Source organism: Abramis brama (assembly GCF_963993115.1).
Source record: "Abramis brama genome assembly, chromosome: 11".
Taxonomy (NCBI): domain Eukaryota; kingdom Metazoa; phylum Chordata; class Actinopteri; order Cypriniformes; family Leuciscidae; genus Abramis; species Abramis brama.
In genome coordinates, this window is record NC_139973.1 from 38,448,148 (window position 1) to 38,470,211 (window position 22,064).

Below are 22,064 nucleotides of genomic sequence, written 5' to 3' on the forward strand. Positions count from 1 at the left end.
ATCAGCCACTATTATAAACACGCTCATTAAAATACTTTGTTTTGGAAAAGTAGATGCAGTGTTAAAGTTTTGTTTGAATTGTCTTTGACTATTTGTATGCTTTCCATGTCCTGTCATTGCTTTTATGTGGGCTATCATCAGCAGGTGTGAGTCTGAGAGGTGATGAAATTCAGGAAGGCACGAGGAAACTCCAGTGCGAAATAAAATATGACTGCACATGTGGCGGACGGCATTACCCTCTCATTTCTCAACACATCAACCATGTCATGGAAGAATCCCAGGAAACATAAACAAACAGGCATTGCAGTGAGTATGAGAACGAGAGAATTAACCTAGCCACAGAACCTTCTGGCACTTAAGGAGGAAAGGCACTGATTGTTTATGATTTCTTATCTTATGCTTAATAAAACATCAATTTTCTTACTGCACCAAAACAGCCTCAGGAGAGATCATGGCCAGAGTTTGCCAAGCGACACGCTAACTCATTAACAGTGGGAATCAAGCGGACATTTCTGTGCTTTCATCTCAAGGCACAGACCGCTTCTCTTAGATAAAACACTACTGTGCATGACTATTCAGCAAAGAACAAATTAAATCAAAGTTTTAACAGCTGTTAAGGTTAACTTTAAGTAGTCAACTGATGCTCTCTTGGAGATGTCTACTGGCCATTTTATGGTTTTGTTTACCAGAATGTTTCATTAATAAAAGAATCACTGTGAGGCATTGCAAACAGTAAGTGAAGGAGAACACTGAAGCCCCATGGCTTTGGAGACTCAATGAAGATAATCTTAAAAGCAGATTAAAAGAAATATAACATTCAGCCGTCCTTCATTCTGTTCAAAGGCCGAGAGGCAAACTGTGTCCAGCGCGCACTGATGTGTTGAAAATGAAGTCGAGAGAGAATATGGGCTGTCCTGTGGTCATGCTGCTGGCATCGGTGACTAAATCTCTCTCTCAAAGACAAACGTCACAAAGGCTAGCAAAGCCTTACATCAACACTTTTCCCACACAGTGAATCTTCATGACTTTTCCAGGATCTTTCCAATAATTCTAGATAAGGATTTTTTTTCTGAAATATTTTAGAAATTGCTGGGTCTGTACTGTATATCAGCTACCAGTTTTTTTTTTTTTTTAAATGGCTGGGTTGTTTCAACCCATGTTTGGGTCAAATATGGACAAACCCAACCATTGGTTTGCATTTTTTAAATTAGCCTAAATATTAAACCCAATGGTTGTGTTTGTCCATATTTGTCCCAAGCATGGGTTGAAATAACCCAGCATTTTTATAGTGTAGATTAATTTCTTCCACTTTACTACATCACAAAATAAATATGAATGAACATCAGAAGGTATACTGAAGGATATTTGCTCAATCGGTGTTTCAACCACAGAAATAAATGTCAATAAAACAACTTGAAACAATATGTCATGTAACAGAAGATTTACCTCATTCAGTGCCATGAAAGCTGTTCAATGTCCAACTTGTTAGTTGTCCAACTCATAACTAATTCATTATATTTTTACTTGACCTCACAGCAATGAAGCATAAGTATACAACTGTTATGAAAAAGTTAATATAAAGTTGAGATAAATGTGCAATTTAAATGTTTGTAAACACTTGATAAACACTTATAATAAACACTATTATAATATATACAAATAAATAACAATTACATTTAATAGTTTGTATTAAATGCCTGTTTTTTAATTGCCTGTTTATTTCAACCTTTAATATTATAGTATAGAAGCAAGTGAAAGGGTTCCCTCTTCCCTGTATAGATTACAACATTAGTTGGGAAAGATTTTTTTTCTGTACTGTCCCTTATATCCAAATGAATCAAATCAAGAGCTTGTGAATCTGAATTGAATAATGAAATCGTGCAAATACCCAGCCCTTCTAAAGCAACAAAGACCCTCAACGGACACATGCATATCCACACAAAAATTATATAGGTACTATTTTTCTTCTTTTTTTTCTTTCTTTTTTTCCAAAACTATTGAAATTTACTGCAAAATTACTCTAAATCAATGCCCTCAAAAAATGTGTTAAACGGCATAATGTTTAATGGTGCTGCTGTTGAAAATGATCCTGGCATAATACACATGAGAGATTTCTTTTAACCTGTCAACTGATTCAAACAACCAAGGACTTTCTGCCTTTGTACCACGTTGTACCAAACCACTGAAGCACTCAAGCATGAACTCATGAATGTAATGGTATAATGGCACTTCTCTTCCTTTTTCTTCTTGTCTCTTGTTTTCTTCTCTCGTGTTGTATTGCACATTGAGTTACAGGAATGCACACATCACTGGCCCTCACAGTCACTCAGGATATGAACCAGTGGGGGGCAGCAGCACATGGACCGACATGTTACAACATACATGTGGTGACAAATGTTTGTTTGCACTTCTAAACAAAACATGTATGTGATATTATAACATTTGGTACAAAATGCATGACAAAGGGACCCAAATGAGGAACACTGCAAAGTGCAAAACCACTCTTCTCACTAGACTGGAGCCTGCTCTTGATAACAGAAGCAGTCCTGTCAGCTTACAGGCACACCGCCCACAGCGGTGGCAGATTGCAGTGAAGCTGAGAGGGGCCAGACCCAGCAGGACACTTCCCCTCGCGGGCAAGGAGTGGAAAACTCAGCCTAAAGCATGTCTGTGATTGGTACGACACTTAAACACTGACAGTACATGACTTCGGATGCTTGAAATTATGACCTGTGGATAGATAATGACATCTTTACAGAGGTGATGGTGTATAACTGATGTTTTTGGTGAAGTGAGCCAGGGGGTGTCATGTTATACATGTCTGTCGAATCAGAGATGAAATATGACATCTCTCTCCTCTCCTCAGTGACTAAATAGATCAGAATTGTAGTAGGTGCAAGTATTTTCAATCAAGCTGGTATCAACCAAACTATTACGAATGCTCTGACATTTTTGTCAAGTATCACCAATTTTTATAAGGAAAAAAAATCTCGAGCTTGTTGCTCGAAGTAAATCTCAGGGAGAAGAGACATATTAGCTTGTAGTTTATGCAAAGTAGAAGCACAGTGTGCACAACAACAACAGAAGCAACAAATATCAAAAGACTGGAGCTGGGATATATTGCTGGTCTGAGGTTGTGTCCTAAATTGTCCTGTCCGTTACTGGTCAGACATTAATGACAGTCTATGGGATTTCATCTGAATAGCAATGCGAAATGCAAAAACAATTGCTATGTTGAGTGATGAACATCTGTTATTGGTTTCCAAGAAACAAAACCAAGAGGCTTTAGAGGTACATTCACACATTGGCTGTCGTTCAAATCAACTTACGGCACAAACAATTTGATTTATGCATTAAAATTTTATCTGATTGTGGGAATAGCACCATGCTTCATGCTTCGAGCTACAGCAACTCAACTAGTAGTTACTTTTAAATGCAATTACATTTAGATGTATGCATTTGACAGATGCTTTCATCCAAAGCAATTTGCACTGCATTCAAGCTACACATCTGATCAGTTTATGCATTCTCTGGGAATCGAAGATACATGACCTTGGCATTGCTTGAGATTCAGGAATAACTAAGTGCTTTAAAACTGCAATAATTTCATTTTTAATTGGAGCACCGTTTCATTAGCCAAGACAAAAATGGATTAAAGTCTGTGTGTTGCAAATGTGTTTATTCTCGATCAATATAGGATGGTTTAAACTGTCAAGGCCCAAGAGAATCTGCCGTTTATCAAAGTTAGCCTTTATTTAGGCTCTCTCTGGTGCGTCTCTGATGACAATGATCGGTTTCAGTGTCACACTACAATTTACTTTAAGCTAAAGACAGTATTTGGGTCAATGACATGGCGTGTCAATTCTGGTGTCCAAAGCATATTCATAATATTAAAAATGTATACATTTTTAAATGCACTTCATTAAGTGACTCAACTTCCCCCTCTTTAATTACTCATGTGAGAATTTATTATAAATAATTAATCTTTAAGGAACTATTGAGCTCAAATTCCCAAAATGTCATTCTGGGTAACTGTCCCGACTTAAAATCTGAATACAAAAATACGACAAAAAATGTAACAAATATAAATAAAAGTATTTCAAATCTACTTGGGCATAATTGTATTGATGTTTTCAACGATACCTGCAAATATAGTGGTAATACTAAGCTTATTTAAATTTTTATGACAGAAAGACTTTTGTCTCCAAATTGTGATTTCGCTAATGTCAGTCCTGGATAACAGACATCAATGACCATTTTATACCATAATGCATTTTGGTATGTCATGTGACATAATATTGTATCAAAAAGAAGACCCTGAAGGAGCACCAGAACATGTGCAAAGGTCAGGAAGCGTCTCTTAAAATGTTGATATTTTGACCTTTTCAGTCACTGGTGCTGTGAACCGCTCCTGGCGTGCACTTGGCAAATCCGCCGTTAAAATAGCAATCCGCCATGGAACAAGCGCGCCTGCTCTTAAAGGGAATATGAGATGACGCTCTGATTGGTTTATTTCACGTTACGCCCAAACCACACCTATGAGTAATGAAGCTACTTCACACAAACCCATTTCTGTCAGGACCACTACCGTCAAATATGATTGACAATTAGCATACAGTTTGGATTGGCGGAATGGTTCCGTTCTGGGCGAGAACTCCCTGCGCATCCATGCAGCCTAGCATGGATAAGAGCAGGGAGAGCAGCAATAATCCCCCTTAGGGTAACAGAACAGAACCAACATGAAAATTTGCAAATATATTTAATTCAAGATTAAAATACAACATTATTCGATAATTATTCTGATTCAAGGGGAATCAGAATGTCAAATCCTGACTGGGCGAGAGGAGGAGCTGGGGATGGAGGAGGGTAATTTGCTCCTGAGAAACGCGATAGCTGCTGATAATACTGAAGGAGCTTATATATGTACACGGTGATAGGTGTCGTATTCCTATAGGTAGATGTGGATCAGCTGAGGGTCAGCTGATGCGAGCTTGACTAACGTGACCTGCCAGAACTAACACTATGCTTGATTTTAGATTTGCGTCGGGCGCAAGAGTCATTTATCCCGCCGGTATAATAGCAACAGCGCCTGAGATCCGCCCACAAAGTTACTTGCGTTTCGCGTTTGATACTTGCGTTTCAGATCGTTAAAATAGGGTCCTAAATGTTTTAGCTGTATAATGTGTTGGACTATAGCCTTGGCCATTGTTTATTAAGCATTATAATTTTACAGATTTACTATAAATTTTACAGATTTTTAAATCATTAAAAACTTGTCAGTGTCTCTTACTTTGTTTCAAGTTTGAGTGTTGGAAAGAAAAATGATACTGAGGATGGTTTTTATGGTAATCCTGAAAAATATTGCAGAATGTCCTTCCGTCTAACAGTATGTCATTCTGGCTAACAATGACACGGGCAATTAATTTAACCCATATTTGTGTGTTAGATTACACAATTCAGTTTTTTGTTGAGTTAATGATAAAACAAGTCTTATTTACTTTATTGGAAAACATTTTTAAACATTTTCCAGGTTTTTTTTTATTTTTTATTTAGTTCTGAATTTTGAGTTATCAGCAGCCATGTCTATATGAAATCCCAAATTGATTATATTAATTGTGATTAAAATGTAGTTTTCCGAGCACTAATTGTTTGTTGAGCTCCAAATATGGAGATCAGTACATTTGTATATGCCAACAATGGTAGAAATGTAGTTAATTTAAAAATTCATTACGTTACCCAGAAATGACATTTTCATGGGGAAAAAGATCTGATTCACCAAAAAAATGGTTAATTACATTCTTGAAATGTGTAAATATCATTGCATTACATACACAACACTCTAATAAGTATAGATTTTTTGCCAATTTTATTTTTCCTCACATTTTAAATCCTTATCCGTCATTCACCCATTTACAGAGATGGCTCAGTCAGTAAACTACTATTGGCTACTTACTATTGGAAAATTGGCTACCAAATCTGCAAAAGTTAAGGAGGAACATCGCAACATGCAAAATCAAAAAGCTGGGCATTTCAAGATCAACTTGGATGCAAATGTAAATACACAATAGTGGATAGTGTCAATCTATGAAATGATTCTCCTGAATGTGCAGCACAGTCCTGAGCGTTTTCTCTCTGATAATATGATTTGTTCCGCAATGTGAGGTAAATAATTAATACAAAGGCTCAGTCATCCAGTAAACAGGATCTTCGTGTCCATGTCTATTGTGAGGTAAATGTTTTCCTCCCCTTGAGACATGCTGTAAAGTGGAAGGGAAATACGATCCTGTCCAGCCAGCTGTGCAGGAGATCGATCACATACATTGAACACAGTTTCTAAGCACTGACAAGCAGAGAGAAAGAAAGAGAAGGACCATAGAGCTGGAGTGATGTTTCCATTCAGAACGTGCTGATCACTGCCACCAAAGCTCCTTTACTATTGTTCTCCCATCACATGCCTGCAAGATCAAATGTTAATTGTAGGGATGGGCATTTTTCAACAATATTGTATTTGAATATTTGGGCTCATAAAAATCGAATATAATAAATGACGTTTAACGAGAAAGACGTTATTTTTTATTCATCATGAATTCCCTTGCGGCTGTGCGCATTTTACTTTTGGTTTCAAATTAGCGCCAATTCGGGAGCGGCAATTGCTTGAATGGTTCATTATTAGTCTTAATGAAAAACACAACAACAAAACAGTACAATGACAAACTCGCTTAAACAGGCGTTTTTACATTTCGCTCTGAAACCAAATCTTCCGCCGTCAGTCAAATCGAGCGAAGTGAGGTGAAATCTGACTCCTGCTGCTGATATGTGCTGCGAGTCTCATTCGGCTCATGTGGAATTGAGCAGTATTTATTATTATACAGCATTATTTTTATAACTATAAAAAATCTAAACGATGGGTGGGGGCGGTGTCATTTCGGTGGGCAAGTGATGGAACTGGTGTTGTGGCTGAACACCGGCAACACCGACTATCGCAGCAAGCCTTATACAATCGAGTCAGCATATGATCATCGTGTTTATATTGTTTCACATGTTCATGTTGAGAAAAACAATAATATCCACATGCTCGCTGCGCTGACAGATGTTGCAGAGTCAAAAAGATAATGGTGTGCTATGCAAAGTTTCTAACAGCACTTTGTGTTTTCTGTTCTTAAACTTGTCTCCCTCAACGAAAGTTAAAGGAAGAACGTCTTCATCACTTTGCTATCTGATAAGGTATCATCTCGGCTCACTCTGGGTACAGCTGCGCTTTGTTGTGAATAAAGTGATGGACAGCTGTCTTTCCTCATTCGAGTGGTGTTTAGATTTCGAGCGATTTCTCATTGTGGTGGTGACATTATAACTCGGTTTCATTGATTAATTTGATCGAAAGTAATTCCATTTTGTAAGATCATTTAATAAGATCTTTTTTATCTAAGTAATTACAAACTTCGCGAGGCAGACGACGACATTATGTGATCAAATACAATAAACTTGTTAAACATGCTCCACAGCGCCACCCAGTGCATTTAATTATAACTGCGAGTTTTAGTGCTAGGTATTTATCCATAGACTGTAAATGGATTTAATGCATTAAAGGTTGTATCAGCGATTTCAGGCCCAAAAAAGGCCCAAACATAAATTATCACATTCATCTAATCTTTCCTAAGGATCCGCTAGCTGCCCGATGCCCGATGGGGTGGGTGTTGTGAGGTTTTTGCGCTCTTCGCGTGCAGCTGTGCACGAGCGCAAAACCTCACAACACCCACCCCCTGTCAGTGATTGGTTGGAACACTATTTATTTTGGTTTTGAGTGGTTGGTGAAACCAATTGTTTTTGTGTGCAGATCTCAGAGCCTAGGCTGCCTACAGAGACGCGTTTTTTTGATGGCCTGCTTATGGGGCGGGCAGCTAGCGGATCGTTAGGAAAGATTAGATGAATGTGATCATTTATGTTTGGGCCTTTTTTGGGCCTGAAATCGCTGATACAACCTTTAACGGCCAGCAAAGCAATGCAGTAAAATTCAGTAGATGCAGTAAAATAACAGATTGAATATTCGATTATTCTTGCACACCCCTAGTTAATTGTTCTCCATGGTGCATGAAACAACTGTGTTCCCAAAACCACTAAACAGCATCAAAACAGCAGGTGCATGCAATTTATTTTCTAGAAAGCTTAACTATTATGGTTTTCACTTTTGAGAAGTTCAGAATCACTCCTAAACTTTGAGAATTTTAACTCCATCCCATGTCATTTTTAAGGTCTAGCAAATGTTCTTGTTTTCCTGCTCAAGGAAAACATCTTTAACAAAGCTCTTGACAAAATGCAAGGTAAAAGAACCAAAAAGTCATTCATCCTTGTCCTAGGATTGTTAAAGCAACGCTTCCTGCTGACCGCTTGCAAACAACATCTCTCTTGTCATAAATTTACCGAGGCTTTTTTCCTTCCCACGTCTCCCGGAATTTATATCTGAAATAAACTTGAACTGTGGCCATGAAAATGCTTATATCCCTCTGGTAACACGACTAACTATTTGCAGCATCATGGCCAATAAATCACACACCGCACGGCCTGTCCTGGCCGAAGCGTTTTCAGACCCATTTACTCCTGATAATGCCTGCAGTTGGCCGAGTCTCAGAGGGGGAGGCAGGCAGGTGAGCTCATGAATCATTCGCTTCTTTCATCAATGCTCACCTGCGGAGCAGGTTTAGGGTTCTGCAGAACATGAGGGGATAAAGGGGTTGAGGAGGGGGGGCGACCTCATTTCTCAGTGCCGACAAACTCATATTAATTAAAACATAACAGGCTAAGTGCATGGTGGGATTTGGTTACTAAATAGCACAATTGGCTCATGAACACACCCTGCTTCTATCTATCCATCATGAGTGTGAGATAAACATCAGATCATTCAAGTGTTTGAGTCTCGAAATGATCAATTACTGCTTTCTATCGGATTCTGACATCAACACATAAACAGACATGAACACAATGCATGCATACATCATCATTTTGACATGAGAATATGACTTTGATGCATCTATTGGTGAGCTCCACAGCTCTTTATCCTGAAAAAGAAATGTCATAGGGCTGCACAATATATCGAAATTATTGAAATATCGCAACTGTATATATATGCATATCGCAACGGCTTGCAATAACTGACAAAGAGAAAATTACTCACTGCTCTGGGCTGAATAACTTTTGTAGCTTTAATAAGAATCAGTATATATTTCATTCATACAGTGAAAACTAAGCAGTGTTTTATTTTACATTTGATTATTCAGTTTCTGTTGTTAAATAAACCTAATGTAGGATAACCTGTAACCCTGAACCCCGTGGTTTACACTGATGTAACAATAACACTTATGCAGTAAAACACTGCTGTTCACTTTCAGAAGTTGTAAGGATGTTTTCTTGTCACAAAAAGATATGTAGGTTATATAATTTTAAATATACTTAAAAGATCATTTAAGTTTATTTTACACACTTTAAGCATTATCTAGCATATCGAATATCGCATTATTTAATGAGTTATCGCATATCGCAATTTTCTTCAATATCGTGCAGCCCTATGTCATATGAACTGACTTAAAGGTAGGGTAGGTAATCCTGTTCAGAAACATTTTTTTTTATACTGGGTGAAATGGTCCTTCCATCCTGAGAGTAGTCAATACATTATGTGTTCAGAAAAAGGAATGAAAAAAATCTGACCTCTGTAGCAGCTGTAGGACAGTAAAATCACTGCCATTCGGTGCGAATGTAAAGAACCAATCAGATGCCTTCATGTCTCGTGCCCGAGCACCACTGCGAGCGCTGCCCTGCGTGCACTCATCACATGTCACCGTTCCCGGAAATATTCAGCTCAAAGCACCTGCATATGCAGTCAGCGAAGGCAAACAAGGCAAAAACTTCCTCGGACCCTGCCCGCACTCTTGAACGACCTCCTCTGCTTCGCCCTCAACCCCGGACCTGTCCTCGAACCGACGATGCGGTACTTGTCTCCGGACTCGGAGTGTACGTTAGTCTTCATTAGAGTCAACAATGTTTTCATCATGGAAACTCTTACATGCAAAACACCGTATATGTTATGAATCTTACACGAAATTCACCTTCATCACAGTTTAACTGATGGTAATGGAAAAACGTGTATCAATGCAACCTGTTTTTAGTTTTGCCTTATAAATATAGCTCATTACCGAATGAAACTTTACCATTATCGATATGCTAGCTTGATAGTGAGTACTAAAAGAAATCTTATTTGTTTATATTCATAGTGATAAAGTTAGGTATTTTATTACATGTGATTCTGACATGATGTCACTGTATGTACTGCGCTCCTTCCTCTCCACTCGTCTCAGGTAATAAATGCGTCTTCCTGCTGAGCCTGAGCGTTTGGCGTCGCGCATTCATGTGTTTTGGGGGCGTCGCTTTGGAAGGAGCTCAGAAGGGAGGGGGTGGGAGTGAATGGAAATAATGAGCTGTGTTTATTGCAGATTAAAAGGTCTACAGTCACTCGATTTTTATATTTTCTTTTTCAGAGTACTTACATTTTAATTATGTATTGGTATATAAAGACAGTTTAAACAAATTTGGAATGTTTTTTTTTTTAGAAAAATCCTACCTACCCTGCCTTTAAGAAGAAAAACATTCATTTTAACAATATTTTTTGAAGCTTTCAGGACGTCTGAAATTGTTGTTTACTTAACAGTTCACATAGTTATTGGAAAGGATATAAAAGCTACAGTAAGCACTGTAAATTGATGATTTAAGATGATCACATCTAAAGAAACAATGACTTCATCAGTCCCCGTGCTTCACAGATAGCCTTGGGCACTTCAGATTTGAGCACAAAAAGCATTCCTGCTGACAGATATGATGGAATATTTTATTAACCAGCGCTGGCTTGATATATATTCACTCCTGAGTTTCAATCCCAAGAGCGTGTCAAGGCCAGAGATGGACCACTTTGTCCTGTGGCCTATTATAGCAGTCACAATCTAACACCTATCTATCCACCATCTGGAAGAGGCTCCATAAAACTCCCATAAAAAGACAGAGTGGATGGTCACTTGCAGATCGCCTTCGAAGGACACGGCTCATAAAACACACACGCTCATATTCTCGAATCGGTCAGAGTACCTACAAATATGAACAGTCAGAACATCAAACCGGAGTTGTGCTCCACTCCATCCTAATTTGAGACATGTCAGAGCCTCTTTGAAACTCAACTGATGGATTAATGACTGTAATGAAAGTCATCCGACACTCATTTGGCCTCAGACAATCTAATCAACAGCCCTGGGATTCAGGATTAAAAGATGATCCGTCTAAGAATCGCTCTCTTAAAGAAAACACATTTAGGGAACTGTCAACACAGATACATGACATTGCTGTATTCGATAGGCCTAAAGATATTTGGTTGCTGTTAAACTGAAAGCTTGTGACAGAGAAGTGTGTCTTTAACAGATACTACAGAGGAGGCGACATCTGTACGGTTAGTGGCAGTTATGTGCTATCAGTATATGTTCACACATTTAGGATCCTTCCAAGCACCAAAATTCATTAGTTGATATACAGTATGAGGTGATATACTGTACACACACAATACAATACAATACAGTAAAATACAGTTTGATTGGTCACAGCCTTTGACATCGCAAAAAGTTCATAAGTCTGCTAATGATTATATGGTTAGTTACATTTAATTATAAAACGGATAGTTCCGGTCCTTGATTCTGATTGGTTGAGCCGCGTTCAAAGCCGTTGTAATTTACTCAACAAACACACACCTGTGACCGCATTACATTAGTGTTACTGCGCATCTGCCGTTTGTGATTCTTTGTTGCTGCATGTGTTGCTTGGCAACCTCTTTGGAACTACATTGCTTGGCAGAGGAATACATGTGTTATGTAAGGGATAATGTAGAGCGAGGCGGTTGTTATAGCGAATACAACCCCGGTCCCCGGCAGGCTGATCGGGACCCCGACGCGAAGCGGAGGCTGAAGGGGTTGTATTCGCTATAACAACCGCCTCACTCTACATTATCCCGCTTATTACATGGCTACCCACCGAATAAATCAATAATTTGACACAAAATATTGTTTTAAAAAGGAGTTTATTGATTTAAAAACGATTGTATTGCTTCCGCTAAAGAAAATAGTCCGTTCCGTCTCTACGGTTAGAATCCTGCGTCCATAGCAACTAGGGATGTTATCCGATGACGTCTGACCGATGGTTGACCGTATCAACGTTAACCGATCAAAGTTGTCGGTAGTCGGTAAAAAAAAAAAAAAAGTGATTTCTGAAGGTGCCTGTTTTATCTATTGGTTTTATCGTGTTGCAGTCTATTAGGCAACATTCCGCATAAGATGGGCTTAGATTTGGAAATACATTACATCTACATTTCAGTGGTAACAGATAAGGTGATGATGATCATCATCTTTCTTTATTATTGTTAGCACTACCTCAAACTAAAGCGGCGTCTCTTCGGAGCTGTCATTTTCTTAAATGAGCCGCGGCAATGTTTCAAATGAGCTTCTAACGCTAGACAAACACCTTTATTTTCAACGTGATCACCTTGTCACGTTTCGAAACTAAGGAGACATTTGTCCTCCGATTACATACAAGCTCCTCGGCGCCGCGTTTGCGGGACTCATGTTTCGCGCTGTAGGGGATTTTAAAAAAGTGACGTGAGTGGAAGGGCGGCGCAGGGTGTGTGAGCGGGAGGCAGAGAGATGCGACAGAGTTGCGAATTTGCAGGCGCGGCTCGAAATGGCTGTTATTTCAAATAGCGTAGCACATTTTAAACTAATCGGTTAACCGGTTTCAACCGGCTAATGAGGCTCGGTGGTCGGTCAAGAAATTTTTTAGTTTTCGCCATCCCTAATAGCAATGCTCTGTATTTCATGGCAACGGTGTGTTATACTTAGCATTCTACATTGGAATTCAACCAAGCCATGTAATAAAACGTTATATTTTTTGTTTTTGTTATGAATAAAATAAATATTAAGTTGAATTTTTTTATGGAGTAACCGTTTTATAAAAGCAATAAGCCCCTTGAAGCCGTGTTTTACAGTGAATTTAGAACTGCTAAGGGGGTTTTAGGTACTCCGCTCCACGTCGTAGCTAACAACGCCCCTTAGCTGTTCTAAATTCACTGTAAAACACGGCTTCAAGGGGCTTATTGCTTTATTAAATGCATGTTTAGTGTTTTTTCCTGCTGCTTTCCTTCCTGCTCCCTATCAGAACAGACCAGCAACTCCTATAATTAGGAGTTACTACTAGGGCTGGGTATTTTTCACCAATTTTTTGTTTTTTCAGTACCACCGCTCCCTATACACAGATTAGCCTACGAGTGATCGCGGAAGCGAAAGTAAAAAGCCAGTGCGCAGTCAAAATCGATTTAAATAAGTAAAATGTTTTGTAGGAGTTTTGTCTTTTCATCACTGAGCTATAGAACAGAAAGACGCCTGTACTATTGTGCCAACAGCCTTGTTAGCACACCTGCCTTTAGTCTAAAACAGATTCTCTCTACGGCACATGCACTGAAAAGTTGTGTAAAAGTGAGGGAGAATGTAGGGAAAGTGTTATTCATTAAAGGAAACAGCCGAGAGGATATATGTCTGCATTGAGGCATTGTGGGAGATGTTCAGTAGGGCCTGACAGAAGAGAGTTCTTCACCAGTCAGTCTTTCTCATCACAACAAATGATATGCAGAGCAGCTCTCACAGTGCAGACAGAAGACATGCTTCTCTGCCTATACTGTTTCTACAAAGTATTACACAAGGCTGAAGACAGACAGACAGACAGACAGACAGACAGACAGACAGACAGACAGACAGACAGACAGATAGATAGATAGATAGATAGATAGATAGATAGATAGATAGATAGATAGATAGATAGATAGATAGATAGGCTGACGACAGACAGACAGACAGACAGACAGACCGATAGATAGATAGATAGATAGATAGATAGATAGATAGATAGATAGATAGATAGATAGATAGATAGATAGATAGATAGATAGACAGACAGACAGATAGACAGACAGACAGACAGACAGACAGACAGATTTTTCTTCTAACAGACTCTTAATGCTATACTCGTACTGATGCATGTTTAGGGCCTTCACAGTCTTTAATAGATGCACAGACAAGGGTGAGAAACAGACAACTTCATCACGGGCCGCCCTAAAAGCTAATGAATAATTCTGGTCTGAAAGTGATAAATGCAAAAGGAGTTTGTGTTGTTTGGCTCATTGCTTTCCTTTCTGTTAGTTCTGATTTCTCATTTACCTTTTTCTCAAGTAATTTACACATGCCTGTCTTGATAAATTGCTGAATATGAAGCCATTTCAAACAAAGACATTATGGTTGTGAAAATTATACTGAACAAAAGTAGTGTACACTATCGTAAACTGTATTTCCATCCAACCGTATATTAATGTACTTTTACTCATAGGCAGATTAAATGTTTTCTTACAAATAATATACTTATGAATATCTTGGAATCAGCTGATAACAGCATATGTTTCAAAACAATAGTGTGTAAGCTAATAAATGCCAACTAGGTACACAAGACATGCTTTACTTTTGGAAACCAATGAAAAATTATTCTGTAGTCTACGTGTTAAAAGATATTGTGTGCTATACATCTTGGACAGAATTTGCTAACTAATTACAGAGCTTTAATGAAACTAAACAGGTCCATTTGTCCACACGGACTAACTAAAGTCCCATTTACAACCACTTCAGGCATGAGGATTAATGCAAAGCACAAGTCTTGTTAAACATTTTCCAGTAAAAAAAATAAGGTAACACTTTATTTTACAGTGTCCTTGTTACATGTTACATTTACTTACCATAGAAATAACAGTAAATTATGCATAATTACATGCAACTAACCCTCAACCAAATCCTAATCCTACCCTAACCCTATAGTGAGTGCATGTAGTTACTTATTATTACTCAGTACTTAAATATATAATTACACTGTAACAATGACACCTTAAAATAAAGTGTAACCAAAAATAATAACAAAACTGTTAAGACATTTTTATCCCAGATTACAGTGTTAAAAATTATTACTCACAGCTTACTAATGTCCAGAGTTGTGTTTTATCAAAACCGGTTTGTTTCCAGTGTATTTTCTGTTATAATGTACTGGCCTCTACCCAGCTTGCCAAACTATCTGAATGTTTAGTATTAGAAGTTGTGAGAACTGCAAGCGGTCTATTATATATTTTCCTTTCAACTGAGAGAACAGCTAGAAATTGCTTCTTTAGTTTCTTTTTTTATTATTTTACACTTGAACAATATGTGTCTTAAGTCTTAAGCCTTGTATGTGGAGCTTCAGAAAATGTAAGAGATGTTCTTGCTGTCAGCATTAAAATGGTGCTGTAATGCTGTCAGTGCAGCAATGCATGTGTCAGAGTTTAACATGTTAAAAGCAGAACTTTAACAAGGACAAAAACAGTTCTGGTTAATGCGGTGGAATGTGTTCAAGAGGAAATCTCGGGTGACTGGTCAAATGAAGCTGGTGCATTGCCACTATAGATGCAAATGATTTTAGTAGTTTATATTTAGCACTTTGGGGTTTGGGTTAGAAAATGTGACACCCTCCTCATGCAAATTAGATTTAATGACAATCAAGTTACAAGTACCAATGAAGTACAATGGAATGGAAGCACAATCAAGTAAATTTCAAGTAAAAATTCTCAGAATCTACATTTATGCACCCAAATTAAGCATATAAACGCTTGAATCTGACTATTTTCTTATTCGAAATTATAAATACCTCGTGCACATTGTGATGGTCTCGTACTTTAAGACCCATGTTTAGGGTTTCCCCGAGCCTTGCATTCGTGTGGAGAGTGACAGATATGCTGTGCTATTCTCCTCTACTCTCATGCCATGTGAATCATTTATAACGCACTATAGGTTACGAAATGTGCAGTGTCTTGGTGCATATGTTTACATTCGTTTGACGTCATACGAAAGTGCAAATGTCTTATGTTTTACAAACTGATCAGTGGACTGAATATTTACTAAATATTTGCTAAAACAGCTCTTCTGACATAAATGTCAGCTTCTTTTTAGAGATGTAATCCAGGTAAAAACTACAATTATACCTGTGGTAGCTTCATTATAGCAGTGGCTTTCTCCGTTTCTGAACGTGACGGTTCTGAAGTTTTGTTTGGAATACATGTGAGGAACGTGAATCGGATTGCAACGTTTAGGGTTCATCATATATACAAAACGTTCAGAATCTGAAATCGGATTGGATTTATTGACCTAATGGCTCAAGCTAATGATGCCACGGCCCAGCTGAATGGCCCATATATTACAGATTGATTTACTTGTTACAGATTGCAATCCTCTGCTTGTTTTGTAGCAGCATGTGACTATTGTGTCTGTCTATAAGTCCCACTGATTGAGTCTGGCCTTTGATCTATGCTGGGATGAAACAAAAGGACTGCCTTCCAGACTCAAAAAAGCAAAAGCAAGGGTAATTGAAAACCCTAGCCGCTCTGTTAGTGCACTGGATGGAATGAATGTGAGCACCACGACTGGTCTGCAGATTGGTCAATCTACACACTTTACGATGCGCTAAGGGTCTTCTGGTCCTTTCCTCAGGAACAGTTATTCCATATGATGCGGTTTACAAGCTCATGACATGTGAAAAGCAAAACGATTCTCAGGAAATACAGCGCGTGAGATGTGTACACCACCAGCCCCTATCACTCATGTTTTCAATCTGCACGAACACTGACCTCACGATATGTCATCCAAGTCGTATTTCAGACAACTTCGTTACTAGAGAGATAGATGTTCAATGCGCAGCTGCACTTGCCATTACTGTGAGGTGGTTTACCGGCTGCATCACTGTGTCGTGGTGTGGAGAAACTGCGGTACATCATAAAATAAAGGTGGAGGGGGGAACTACCTCTCTCCACATATGTTTACACTCCCACTCATTACGGAAATTACACATCATTTATCAGCATGGAGAGCCTAAAAGAGCATGGGCAGAGCTGCTAAAAGAGAGAAAGAGCAAGAGAGAGATGCTGTCTGGATAGAGTACAAGAGCAGCTCTCCAACATCTAATTAGCAGAATCTGTGTTTTCTCTGCATTTGGGGGCCTCCACATCTCCACCCAGAGTTGGAAATCATCAGTTCATAGGCCAGAGGTTCAAAACGGATACAGATGTTCAGGCCTGGCGCGCATCATGATAAACACTACTCAAAAAAGGCCTTTTATAAAATAAATTAAAGACAACCAACGCTGGATTGGTAGAACAAGTTTTTGTGAAGTAAACTGGAAACATCACTGTAAAAATATTTTTAAATTACACATTTGACAGACACTTTTATACAAAGCGACTTGCATTGCATTTCAGGGTGCACATTTACATTCTTATCAGTTCTTGCTTTCCCTGGGAATCGAACCCGAAGCGCAAACGCTCTAACTATGACTGCATTAGGATACATCAACAAAAGCCATTTAGGGGTCAAATCTGGTAGAAATATAGCAACTGGACAGTTTAATCTTTCATAACATAATCGTAACAATAAAGGCAATTGATTGCGTTTTAAAATGGATATCTGCTTATGATGAGACAACCCCTCCTCTTTTATAATAGCATTAGTATGTTTACAGTATTATGATGTTAGAGCAAAACCTCGAAGCCACTGAAGAAAAATCCTTGTATCAGAAAAAAAAGATTTAGATAGCATAATTTTTGCCATTATTTGCCAATCTGCCATTATGTCATGAATCTCTTTCTCTCTCTCTCTCTCTCTCTCTCTACAAGAATAAACCTGCCTCTTTCTATATATTGCTTTTACTATCTATTATAGGCATGTTTATTATAACTTATGTACATTTGTCAATAGAATACAGGATATCAAAAGTGCGTATTCAAAAAAATAGAGAGGCACATCATGTAGTGAATCACACTATACAAATCTCTATATAAAAGGGAAAATTATAAATGCCATCCCTGCAAACCTATCCCTCCATCCTGATCATTTCTTTTCAGCAAAACGGGGGATTAAACTAGTTTAGCGCATGTAGACCATAATTAGTTATCGTCTATTATTTTGATATACAGTTTCTACAGACACGATGGTTTTATAAGTCTAGCCTATCTCACAGCAGGAGAGTGGGGTTGATATGCCCCTCCGATAATCAGTCCACTGAAACTAGTATTAACATAATCATCATACTTCAAAAACTGTCTGTCTTTGACATGAACATATTGTCCTTTGCGAAGTGAACAGAAGATCATGTGATTCGAGACGGAGAGATGGACCTGCCCATGACTCAGTGCTGCAGCTCCTCCAGTTTCTCTCATCCAGACTAACGTTACACAAACTGACAGCTCATCACATAACCAACAAACCATGGCAACACTTTACATCATGTGGAACACGTTTTACACTTTCATATAATTAACTATAAGAGCAATCCGAATAAGTATAATGTACAATCAATCAGAATAATACTCACGCAATCACACGTAGACTACTTCATTTGTATTACGTAGCCTACTTAACACGGTAATAAGCAGCTTCAAGACACTCTAAAAAATGCTGGGTTATTTTAACCCATGTTTGGGTCAAATATGGACAAACCCAACCTTTGGTTTAAATTTTTAAATTACGTACATTTTTAAACCCAACGATTGGGTTTGTCCATATTATACGCAAAGGTCACAATTCAACGTCTCCGAACAGATTTGAACCTTTTTTTTTTTTTTTTTTTTTTTTTTTTACATAATAAATATATCAAAATCTTAAAGTTAAAGATCTGACAAGTGCCACCAAGTGCTGATATCTGATCACGAGACGAGCTTATATACAAAACCAAACTGACAAGCCATAAGACTGCAGGTCTCAAACTATAGATATTAATATATGTTAATCAAATATTAATCGAACGTTATCTCTAAATAAAAAAGAGAAATTAGGTTCCAATGAATGTCACCTGACAACTGACAGGTCGAACAACAACTGGGCTTCCCAAATAAAATTAAAAACATTACAACACATTTGAACGGTAACAGAAATGCTTTTAAAAAGCTCAACTTACTCTTCAGTGCCTCATTGGTTAGTGTCGTTTTTCTATTTTCTCTTGTCGTTGGCATCAGCCGAGACTATTTTCTCCTCAGAAGTGAAACAGGATAAAATCCTCCTCAGTTCAGCAGCCCCTGACTCAAATCCCGATTTTTCTTCTTCACATACACCTTGCGCGTGCACAGAGAAGAACATTCAAGTATGATATATCCTCCAAGAACGTGTTCTGCCTGTAAAAAGGTCCCTTTTCATAGAATAAGAAGAGTATTTTCGGGACCGGCTTTCATAGTGGAGCTCTCTTCTCCTCGCGCACTGTGCGGACAGGTTTCGCGCTCCCCTCGCGAGCTCTAGATTTGCGCTCAGTCTGTCGCGCGCTCACACACTCACTCACACACACGCGCGCGCGCGCGCACTGATGCGCTTCATTCTCCACACCGGACACCATAAGCGTCCTGTACAGTATACGTGTGTGTGTGGGCGTTTTTCATGTTTTACATCGTTTTCTAGGGCATCCCAAGAAACTGTGTCATCATTGCCACCTGATAAAAAAAGGAGCGATGTCAAGAGAAACTGCTTTGTGCGCGGTGTTTGTTGGCATGTCCTCGTTTTCAGAAAAAAATATGGACCCCTCACATATTTCTCAGTGTTTGCTAAGGTATTGTGTTTTTGGTCTCTGTGTTGCTTTCTGGAATATAACGCTTGATGGCTTATGTTGGAACGGTTTTCACTGGGGGAGAAGTAAAATATGGAAAAGCAATATAGACACGCTAAATGTATAATTCAGGGATTGACAAACTTTTTTTGCTCAACAGCCACTGTGGCGAGTGGTTTTCCAAAGTTAGCCACTCAGCATTTTCACTTGCCACAAATTTGTTTTTGGGAAATTATGTTTTATTAGGGGTGTGACGATACACTTAGCTCACGAGTCAATACATGATCTTTGGTTCATGAGAACGAGATGATATTATAATTTTTAAGAAATCTTCAATGACGAAATGTATGAATGGAAAAAAATAGTATTTTATTCAGCTGAAAGTCAGAAAATGCTTAACAATGAAGGTACATTTTAAAATAACTAATTTAGGGCTGTCACTAATGATTAGGCCATGTTGGTAATTAGTAATCAGTTGATTATTTTGATTATTAATCAATCAGATAATTTTTTTTAGTAATAAATATAGACCTAAGTGAACAATAGCCTTTAAAATACACTTAAAAATACTTAAAATACTTGCAATACACTTAAAATACCTAAATAATAATGAGGAATCAGAAGCAACAATAATTATTTCAAGTAAATTAAGTATCAAAAGCAATTTGCTTTTATTGAACAATACATACACATAATGTAAACACAATCAACTTATGTACATTACGTATTATAACAAATGCCCGCAGAGGGTGACAACAGCCTGGTGATTGTTGTTGTTACACTTTACAACATCATCAAATGTCCACTTAATCTTTAATATTTGGCCAATTCTTTACGCTAGAAATACTACATCCATTGCAATTTCAAAATAAAGGTTTAAACTTTTATTTTGAAATCACGATGAACAACAATTTGCATATATTAATAAACATATTGATGTATTCTCTATGTATTCTCTAATGTATTTATGCTAAATCTGGTAAAATGGCACATGTGTTCTCATATGAACATTATATGCAATCCAAAGATGGAGTTTGTTTACCGAGCTGCTGAGACGCGCTCCACACGTTAATGAAAAACAGTGCAACACTTCGCTATTAAACCACAGCCCGTCAGACTTTATATGCGTTCTCAAATGCACGTTATTAGAAACCCAAACAAACAGTACATGCAGACACTGAGTTTGTGTGGAGCAGCATTTACTGTGAACTTGCTCTGAGATGTTGTAAGAAACACATAACCTGAACGCATGTAAATAAAGCATCACACTTTACTCTGAAACCCGCAGCGCATATATTTACTTACCTGAATATAAAATTCAAAAGTGGCTAGTTGGAGTGACTGTATTATATGTTATTATATGTGTTAACATCAAGCCCTATGTAGCCTGTAGCCTGTTGATTTGAGTGTTTGCTCAACCAACGAAAATAGTTCAGATTGAAGGCAAAGCAGAATTACCAGTTCCTGAATGAATCAGTGTTTTTGAATGAATTGGTTGAATGAATTAGTCAATGATTCACTTACAAAGAGAGTCACTTGTCGCCACCTACTGGCATAACAATGTAACCTGTCACTTTAAAATTCCCACCATTAATACACAGACTAAAATCTGTCTGGAACAAATACAGATAAGCGGAGTGATACTAACAGTTAAAAGTCCCAGTGTTCACATTTGAGGGCCTGTCATATAATCAAATATGAATATATAATATATGGAAATGTGTCAAAGTAATATAATTGAAGTGTCAAGGTACACTCTAAAAAATTATGGTTCTTTAAAGGTTCTTTACACTTAGTAACAGTTCTATTTAGAACCGTATCATGCTAAAGAACCCTTTATATGCTGAAATGGTTCTATTTGTTGGAGTTTAGGGTTCTTTATTCCCGCCTTTTTGTTTTTCAAATCTGTAACTGTCAAAGCCTCCTCATTACTGATTTTCTAGAGCTCTCTCAACATACTCTCAACAGGTAAATTATTTCTTTCTTAAAATGTCTATAAATTATAACTTTAAAAATTGCTACTGGTTTTCTACCAAACTTGTATTTTTCTCTTTTTAGTTGAACTGAACGTGTGTGCAGCTCTGTTCAGTTAAGGATACCCATCTTCTCTTCTCCACAGAGTAACAGAGATATGGAATTTATGATCCATATTGTTAGAAAAAAAAAAAAAAAAATTATATATATATATATATATATATATATATATACACATATATATACATATATATACATATATATATACAGTGAGGAAAATAAGTATTTAAACACCCTGCTATTTTGCAAGTTCTCCCACTTAGAAATCATGGAGGGGTCTGAAATTGTCATCGTAGGTGCATGTCCAC

General features: G+C 37.8%; 1 protein-coding gene across 8 annotated transcripts in view; it reads right to left on the reverse strand.

The window, feature by feature from the left end:
• Positions 1-19,459, reverse strand: part of ptprfa (protein tyrosine phosphatase receptor type Fa) — a 226,679-nt gene extending 207,220 nt beyond the window's left edge. For all 8 annotated transcript variants that reach the window (XM_084128827.1, XM_084128826.1, XM_084128824.1 and 5 more), the window contains exon 1: positions 19,087-19,459. The gene's annotated coding sequence lies outside the window, so the exon portion shown is untranslated. The remainder of the gene's footprint in view (positions 1-19,086) is intronic.
• Between the last annotated feature and the right edge of the window lie 2,605 nt (positions 19,460-22,064).